We start from the raw sequence: 10,414 nt of genomic DNA, 5'->3' as shown, positions 1-10,414 counted from the left end.
CATCGTGCTTCCATCACCAACCTATATTTGCATCTTCACCCAGGCACAATCCAAAATGCCTCTGCAACCACCTGAAGTAGCAATAAAATTGTAATTTTAAGAAAGAGGGAGTTGTCACATGGTAGTCCCTAATTGGACAGTCAACATGTTAAACAATCAAAGTTCAGTAAAAATATTTCAAGTGGATCAAACAAAATGGACTAAAATGAAAATATTAATATCTTTAGATTTTTTTTTTGCAATTTTGGATTATATGAATGAAAGACTAAATTAGAAATTAGAAAAAAATTTAATTGTTGATAATTTAATAGATATTTCATAAAATAATTAAGTTAATTATATCTTAAATTATCACTAGAAAATACCTATGAAATAGTTCTAAAAACTGATCCAACTTGTTATTTATTGGGAAATATTACAATACTAGATAAGAGATTTTGTTAACAGGCAGAATCTAAACACAATCAAGTTCTATATAAAAATACCTAAGGCAAGTAGAAGAGAAACAATTAGAAACTCTAATTTTGTGCAATGATTATTGTTTTGAGTTATCGTTTATCTATGTCTTTTATTTTTGAATTATATAAAAGATAATGATTTTATGTCATAGTTAATTAGAGAGGTGTTTCAATCTATATGCATGTTGATCATATGAGTCTAATTTTTTTTAATTTTAATTGAAAATATATTTTGATCAAAGTTAAGAACATTCATGTGATTAAATAGACTTTTGTTACCAATTGAGAGTACTTTGATTAATGATAAATACATTAACAAGAATTAATTAAGAATGTATTTTAATTAATTAACTTTATATTTAGTAATGAGGTAAAAAAGTACACATGATTAAGCATAATAGAATTTAGTTGACAATGTATTTTGGTTGAATTTATTATAAATAATTTAAAAAGTTATTGCTTTTAATTGAGAATCTACTTTGCCTAATAGTGAGAATGTCAACAAATTAATTAAGAATTTACTTTAATTAATTTTAAATAAAAAATAATAATCAATTGAGCAATAATTATTAGACAATCAATGATGAATCTATTTCGAAAAAAAACAATTGAATTATTGTTTTACTAAAATTATTTTAAAGTCTTTTATTTACTTTCTATTTCATTTATTGTTATCAAATTCACATTTATATCAATCTTCAATATTAAATCTATTAGGTTAGATTTTTACTTTTATATTTTATTATTTGCATTTTGTTTTATTCACATTTCATGTAAGATTTTATAAGAATCAATTGTTGAAAATAAATTTCATATTTTTTGGGATATGACTTAAAGTTAACTTAACCCTATTATTTTATTAACTTGGTAATACCAAAGTTGCATTGGTCAAGTAAAGGTAATTTGATAACATCAACAACAACGTATCACTCATATGACAAGGTAAATTCATGTACCATACGCGCGCACACATGTGTGTGTGAGTTTATTTGCAATAGATTATGTGCTCTTGTTTTGACTTTACTCAATCCCAAACTTCTCATCCAAATTGGTCTCATCACAAAAGTTTTCAACATTTTAAAAGAATTTTCATCATTCTCACGCAATGAGCTTTTACACTCGTTCAACAAAGGTATCGCCTAATGAGTGTATCATCGAGCAAGTATAGATATAAGCTTGCTAAATTTTTAGAAAATGTTTTCTCGCTCAACAATAATACTACTCGACGGTCGAATCAAACCTATATCCATTAGGCTTGTCCAACATGTTTGACTAGCCCAATGTGTGTATCATCTAGAGCTCTCTCTGAAAATTAAATCTTATTCACTTACTTAGTGGAGTGACACATCTAGCACATATATCTTGTGGTCTACTAAGAAAACTGATAAGTGTATTAGTTTGGTATTATCGGCTTTTACTAAGTTTTTCTCTCATCATAAAAATGTACTTTTCACAACATACATCAACAAATCTTATAGGAAATACAACAAAACAATTAGCTTCTCTTACTTGGAATTATCCTCTTTCCATTTTCAAGCTCCACCAACTCGTGCTCTACTTATAGTGTTCTATTTTACACCAAGATAAACTCATATTAGAGATCTAAACACATCCTAATGAATACTAACATGCAAAGATTCATCTTAAACTCAAAAAAGTCATATACAAGCAAGTTTTCCCCGTTTGTGAGCATATCATTGAACTGATTCAAAAGAAGGGTAGAAGATAAACTTACTCTCATTCCAACTTTGATTGGTTAAGATGATATCCCTAAAACAAAACTCCTATGATGTACTATGATATTCAAACGAATGAGTAAATTGGTTACAATTCTAGAGAGAATGTAGAGGAAGAGAAGAGAAACATTTTTTAAAGAGAGATAGTTGTTTTATAAAATGAAACTCGATTAGTTAGTTTTCTATTTATACTTTGAAGTTCTTTAATAAAATAGTTGATTGAGTTTCACTCATATCGTTTACCTTTTCATCTACTCCAACTAATGGGATAAACTCCTCCAAGCTATATGACTCAAGCCAAGGGGAGACTTCCAAACGGTTGGTGGTTTGTTGAAGCTTGATGGTGGTGAAAATATGGTGCGCATATGGTGGTTTTGATGTGAATTCTCCAGAACCTGAATTGTAAGATACCTCCCGGTACTCATGCAAATCATACATCATGCCATGAATGAGTTAAACATAACAAGCATTGAGCGAAGAAGAATTACCCTAACAATTAATGAAAGAAGCATATGTAATTAAAACAAATTCAAATACATGAGAGTTTAGAGGTTACATCTTCCCCAACAACAAATAAGGTTTAGTTCTCAATTATCATGGAGAAACTAGATGTACAATGGAATGGAAGAGATAGAAAAACCCTAGAAATTGAAGAGCAGAGCTCCCACATCCCCCAATCTGCCTCCAAGGGGTGAAAAGTGTGTTTCTATGACCAAGCCATCAAGACATACCATCCCTAGGACGTCCAAGTCCTTAAATAGAACATAAAAATAACATAAAATGGGTTCAACTATTAGTGATAAAATTATAAAGTATAACCTCTACTCACTTATTTGTAAAACTAAAGCAAAAACATGAGTTCAAGCAAGTTTCTAAGTCAAAAAGGGTGCGTTTAATATCAAAATTGAATCACAGATAACGGTATTTTCAACTATTATCACAACCCCAAACTTGAAACTTTGCTTGTCCTCAAGCAAAATGTAACTTGATTTAAACAAAATAATCATACTACAATGGTCTAGCACAACAAAAAGCATTTTCCTCTAAGACAAGTAAATTACTCATGTCTGCTCATCATAGAAAGATTAGTCAAGATATAATGATGCTTTAGCCAATCAAGCTTCAACTATGGTGCTCACATAATCAAGACATACACAACAGATGCAAACCTTATGAATAATCAATATCCAGGCAAAAATGTTATCATACAGTGCATGGAACAATTCCTCACCAAAGACAGTATTTCACTCAAGCACTGAAAAGTGTTTCACTCAAGCACTCAAAAGTGTTTCACTCAAACTAAAAAGTGTATAGTGAGGTGACACTCTTACACTCTACCATCACAATGTCACATGAATCAACTTTGCCTTTCATTTAACCACATATCAAACACACTTACAAGCAAGTTGTCATCACAAGGGCTTTTCAAGGCTTGTATTGAGGCCGGGCTAAGAAGAAAATTGGTTTTTCTAGACAACAAAATCCTTGAGTTAAGAGAGTGCATAATTCATTTATTCACACTAATAATAATCTTTCTTTCTGCTTTTATGTGAGAAACCAATATTCAACTCATTCCCAACTTTACTTGCATTGAGCTTAACCTTTTCTTTTCTTTCTTTTCTTCTCTTTTGCTTTTTGCTTTGGCTCAATGCTCTTTAATGAATTTCACAAAGTTCTTTCCAGTTTCTCACAACCCCAAACTTGAACCATTCTCCATTACCACATACACATACTCTACTCAACTCAAGGTAAGGATTTCAACAAAGGGTTTCATTCAAAATTCAAATTTAGGCTCAAGGTTCAAAGGGTAAAGAGAAATATTGTTCTTTGTTAGGTTCACCAATTGACATTGGCTCTAAGGGAGAAGAAAACATGTGTAACAAGCAAGCTAGTGGTTCAATCATAGAAAATTAGGCAAAATCAATCATGCTTCCAAAGCAATAGCATTCAATCAATCAAAGACTCTGGAGCCCAACCTCTCACAGGTTATCTCAAGTTCCACAATTGAAATCATGCATCTCCTTTTAACAAAACTGTGAGCAACCACCATCTATGCTTAAAAGCCTCACCAATCATTAACTCAACATGCATCATAGAATAATAGAGCAAACACAAGAATACTACTCATCAAAAACAACATTTTATCACATCATACCAAACCATTGCAGCACAATTCATTAAACCAAGTACATAACAACGAAATAAACATAATTCAAAAAATCTTGATCCTCAATAAATGCCTAATCACATAGCATCCATCACTAGATGCTCTCATCTAAATCATCCTAGCATCCATCAGTAGATGCTATCATCTGAGTCCTCCTAGCATCCCTTAGTAGATGTTGTTCAGCATCCATCAGTAGATATTGTCATTATTGCAAAATAAAATCAAATCCAAAAGAAAAAGTCAGAAATTGGGTTACCTCCCAATAAGCGCTTGTTTAACATCACGAGCTTGACACCGTTAAGCTCAATCTGGATCTTTGATGTTGGTGTTCTTCTTTTTTTCATGACACCAACAAAATCTTAGTAGATTCCTAGTCACTAACTTTACTCTCCTAGAATAAGGAGCCTTAATCTCAAAAACTCCCTTTGCTTTAATATCCTTGATAACCCATAAGTTGTTCTTGAATTTCACTAGTTGGCCAGGGTTGGGTTCATTACTTTCCAGCACAGAGTCATGGTGAACTAGTTCTTCTTTATCTCTATCCTCTTCCTTTAGTTTTGGAGAGAAACAATGATTCCTCTTGACCAACTTTGCAGCTTGATCAGGTAGACTAGTTATTGAGCAAATTTCATCTGGTGCTTTAGATCTAGCCTGTTTTACTTGAATTAGCTACACCTCATTGAAGACATTAAAAGTCACCTCTTCATCTTGATCTTTGAATGTTAAAACACCATCATTTACATGAATAACGACCCTGGCTGTTTTCATGAATGGTCTTCCAAAGATGAGCGGTATCTCTGCATTTTCCCCCATCTCCATCACTACAAAATCAACTAGGAATTGAAGTTTATCAATCTTTACCACCACATCTTCTACCACACCATAAGGGTATTTAACGGACCTATCTGCCAACTGAAGCATCATTCTTGTTGGCTTGACTTCAAGACCACCAATCTTTTTAAGCATGGATAGGGGCATCAGGTTGATGATAGCCCCTAAATCAATAAGAGTCTTCCCTATATAATGGTTTCCAATGGTACAAGGAATGGTGAAACTCCCTAGATCTTTAAATTTTGGAGGGAGAGTCTTCTGCATAATAACACTACAAATGCCTTGTACTTCAATGGTTTCCTCCTCAATGTATTTGTTCATTTTCGTAAGAAGTTCCTTAAAAAATTTAGCATATGAAGGCATTTGTTGAAGTGCCTCAGAGAAGGGTATATTAATCTCCAATTTCTTGAAAAATTCTATAAACCGCTCAAATTGCTTTTCTTTTTCCATCCTTGAAAAATTCTTTGGATAAGGAAGGTGTTTCTCAATTTCTCTTCCTTTTTCTTTCTCTTCTCCCTCCTTTTCTTTTCTCTTCTTTTCTTTTCTCTCTTCCTCTTCTCCTTTATTTTTCCTCTTATCTTTCTCAAATTCTTTTCTCTCACCCTCTTCTTTTCTTTCTTTCTTCATTTCTTCTTCTTTCACACTCAACTCATCTTTCTCTTTTCTCTCAATTTCTCTCTCAACTAACATTTTGCCACTTCTAGTCATAATGGCATTGCACACCTCCTTAGGGTTAACTTCAATATTAGTCTCAAAACTCCTGTTAGGCATCTCCTCCAACTTCTTAACTAGTTGACCAACCTGCATCTCCAAATTTATTATAGCAGCTTCAGTGCTTTTATGTTTGAAGATAGATAGTTGCATAAACTTTTGGAGTGTATCTTCTAACTTTGCAGTTCTTTCATATAGTAAAGGTTATTGTTGCCACTGTTGTTGTTGTGGTCTATTGAATTGCTCATCTTGCCCTTGACTCATGTTTGGGTAAGGTTTTCACCTAGGGATGGCAACGGGTCGGGTTGAGTTAGGCACGGATAATATGATACTTGAAGCTGACCCGCATGCAAAAAACGTACCCGTTACCCGCCCTACTACCCACATAAAAAAAATCCGCGGATTTTTTTCAACCCGCGGATACCCGTTGGATACCCGTTTTCAACCTGTAAATATTAAAAAATATATATTTTATGATTTTTTTAAAAAATCCAAATTAAATTAAAAAATATATAATTTTCAAAAATAGAGATGTCTAATTTTGATAAGCAGCAAACCCTAAATTTTTAGGTTTTCAGAACCAGCAAACCCTAAATTTCTTTTCGTTCTAGAACGAGAGAAGTTTTCCATGGCAGCTTCCTTCTAGAACCAAATAATTTCTTTTGCTGACAGCTTCCTCACAAACCAAGAATCAGAGTCACAAGGTCTGATCTCCTCCTCCTACGTCAATCACTGTCGTTAGTGATTTTATTTTGATTGGTGAAAGGAGTCACGTCTAGCGGCCTTTGGTGGCAGAATGTGAGTGGACAATCCAAGGATGGAAGGAAGACGTTCACGCGTGAAAGAAGAAGAATGGGTCGCCATGGATGGCAGCAAAAGTGTCAATGAAGGATGATAGAGGGGTTCGAGCAACGTCGTGATGGTCACCAATGTCAACGGTGGTGGCTGCCGGTGATGGAGAATGTCCAACGAGAAAACTTAGGCCTGCTCTTTTGGTGTGGCACGTTGGAGAAGAGAAAGCAGAAGAAACCCTAATATGGTTTCTAATTTGGAGAACGAAAGAGACCTTGAGCCTAGACCATCAAGTGCACACCTAAACTTCTCTTGTATACCAGATTCTCTATTGGGCTTAGACTCATAATTTCTGGATGCACCTTGAACTTCATAAGCGGACCCCTATCTTTATTTGGGTCTTTTAATTTTATTTTTCAAACGGGTAACGGATACCCGCGGGTACGGATAGTGTGATACCCGAACCTGACCCGTTAACAAGCGGGTATTAAAATACCCCCGCTACCCGCGAATACCTCTTACTTGCGGGTACTAATTACCCGAAGCAGATTTTACCTGCGGGTACGGGTTTTTTTTGCCAACCCTATTTCCACCCTTGGTTGTAGTTACCTTGGCAGCCCTGATTACCCATATAATATAATTCTTCTTGGGTAATAGTTTGCATGGCGCATTGTCCATTAATATGATCTCCATCACACAACTCATAAGGTTCATGTTGAGCTTGAGAAACATTTTGCAATTCTTTTGGCAATTGAGAGATTTTCTTCATCAAAACCACCAATTGTTGAGTCATAATCTTATTATGTGCCAGTAGAGCATCTTGAGATTGTAGTTGTAGAACTCCTTTTTGTTGAAGTTGAGTTCTTTCCCTATACATCTCATTATCATTTGTAGCCATATTTTCAATCAACTCATAGGCTTCCTCTTGAATCTTGCATTTTTATACTCAAGCCAACAAGAGATACCATCCCTAGCACGTCCAAGTCCTTAAATAGAACATAAAAATAACATAAAACGGGGCCAAGCCCACTTTACTGGCGCTCAACGCCCCACCTAGGGCACCCAAGCGGTGTGCGGGACAAAACTGGCACTTAGGCGCCCTTGGTACAAAGCTGGCGCTCAGGCGCCCTTCTGGGGCGCCCAAGCGTCCTGCACTACACAAACTGGCGCTCAGCCCTCCTTAGAGGTGCTCAACCCTAGCGGTAGCATTCCAAAACTCATTTTTTTTGTTATTTTGCTTGCTTTTATGGCTGATTTAGCTCTATACAACTCTATATATTATTGGAGATTCTTCCAGGCACATTATTAGCTACAAAATAAAGGGAATTTAGTGATAAAATCATAAAGTATAACCTCTACTCACTTATTCATAAAACTAAAGCAAAAACATGAGTTCAAGTAAGTTTTTAAGTCGAAAAGGGTGTGTTTAATATCAAAATTGCATGACAGATAACGATATTTTCAACTGTTATCACTTGTCCTAGCTAGAGCATTATCATCATTCTTATATCTTATATCTTTTAAATATTCAATAGATTTAATCAATTTTTAAGAATATTTGATAGACATTTCGTGTTGATATTTTCAAATTAAATTAATTATCTTTAAATATCAACTAAATTGTCTCTGAAATTCTATTTATTTTCTTAATTTTCAAAAATTCCAGAAAAGCCCCTAAATTTTTCTCTAACTGCACTTTAAATGAGTAAAATTTTAACTTCAATTACACAAATAAACATTAGAATATCCAACATAATTTATGCAACTAAAAATCACATTTTAAGCATCTTTAATTCCCAAACCCTATAAATCTAATTGTCACAAATTCACTTTAAATTAACCATTTAAGCATAAGAATCTCATCAAAATTTTGAATTTTAAAGCATAAATTTAGGCATAAATATGCACTCATGACACTCCTATACTTATCCTTTTGTGCTCCTGGTAAAAATTGATTAATTCCAAGAATTTGTTCTGGGTCATTTTATTCCATATTTGCATTTGGATCAAAAGAATGAATAATACCAGATATAGATCAATCATCTAGAAATCAAGTTGTCATGAACATGCAAATGAAATCACTCTATTCTTTACACATGAGTTGACTTCTTGAATTCACTAAAAAATCAAATATGAAAGATATCACTCAAGTAAAAAAAAATGTATCTATTTCTCACTAACTCTCTCAAGTGTTTTTGGCTTGTGTTTATGCTAAAAAAATACCCATGTAAGTAAATACCCTTGATATTTAGCAAGACTTTGATATTCACATACTTGAGAAAAACATGCAATTATTGATCATATACCTTGGTCAATCCTAGGGCTTTGTCTACACTCTAAAACACCACCAATCTCTAAGTTTTCTGGAGTTCTTCCTCTTCTCCCACAAAATCGCCTCTCTCCCCTTCTCTCCCTCTCTCCCTCTCTCTCTTTTTCATTCTAGATAAGTTAGAATGTGTAACCCTAGTTTCCCTTTCTCCTTTTTATCTTTTCTTATTCTATTTTTATCTTTTTAATTAAAATATCAACAACCATTGAATCTTTTAATTTCAAATTTATTTTCCTTTCCACACCCTTATAACTTAATTTCTGCACTAATTAATGGAGTAAAATGACCTTTTTGTCCTTGGGCTCAAAATACAAATTAAAACCCAAAAGTTTACTTTAACTCTCTTTCTTTCTAGAATTTGGCCCACACTCATTCAATCCTAAATCATCCTTCTACCTTCAATCCACCACATCATATTAATAACAACATACCCCACAAATCATGCAAATAACAATATATCAATCATATGTTCCACTTAATCAATAATAACATTAAATGATAAACATAATAATTATAATTTTAGAAAACATCTAATCATCAAACACCAAGTATCAAACAATAATGTTAAAGTCTCATGACCACATTATTCCCAAATTACCACATTTTCCTAGGATCTTACATCCTTCGCTTGCTTGCAGCATCTTCCCATGACCTATCTATTGGACTTAAGTCTTCATAAAAGCTTAGAATGAAATCTTCTATTTGAAGTTAAGGGCAGGAAGCACAAAGTTTCTTGAATCATTCCCAATAACCACTAAGAGTTTCTTTGTCCCCCCGCCTTATATCTTGGATTTCTCTACGGATGACTGATAATCTAGATGCAGGAAAATACTTTTCAAGAAAGAGTCTTTCTATAGTTTCCCAATTTGTAATCCGTGTAGAGGGATAATATCACCAATCCTGAGATGTTCCTTGAAGAGTAAAAGAAAAAGCTCTCATTTTAAGGCTCTCTATTGTGATCCTAAGAGATCTAAAATTTTCACACAACATGTGGAACTACCTCAAGTGTTTGTGTGGATTCTCCTTTGATAACCTATTAAATTTTGGTAAGGCATTTAATAGGTCAGGTCTCAACTCCCACTCCTCATTAGGATATTCAATGTTACTGCAGATGATTGTATTGTGGGAGGTGGCTAGCTGTCTGATAGTTTTTGGTGCCATATTGTTTGGGTTAGGATCAGTTGAAAGATCAAGGGATATATTTATGACTAAAGATAATGAAGGTGGTATGACTTTAGATGTAGGAAGTGTTCCCTCATTAGAAGACCCAAATTTCAAAAATTTTCATAGCTTACACAAATTCCTTTTATTTTCCGGGTTAATTTGATAAACTTCTCCCGGTTAGCTCAGGTCATGCACTACGCAGTCTGCTTGAAGTATTTCTCTGCTC

Source organism: Vigna angularis, chromosome 1, assembly GCF_016808095.1.
Source record: "Vigna angularis cultivar LongXiaoDou No.4 chromosome 1, ASM1680809v1, whole genome shotgun sequence".
Classification (NCBI taxonomy): domain Eukaryota; kingdom Viridiplantae; phylum Streptophyta; class Magnoliopsida; order Fabales; family Fabaceae; genus Vigna; species Vigna angularis.
Note: the sequence above shows the minus strand (reverse complement) of the source record.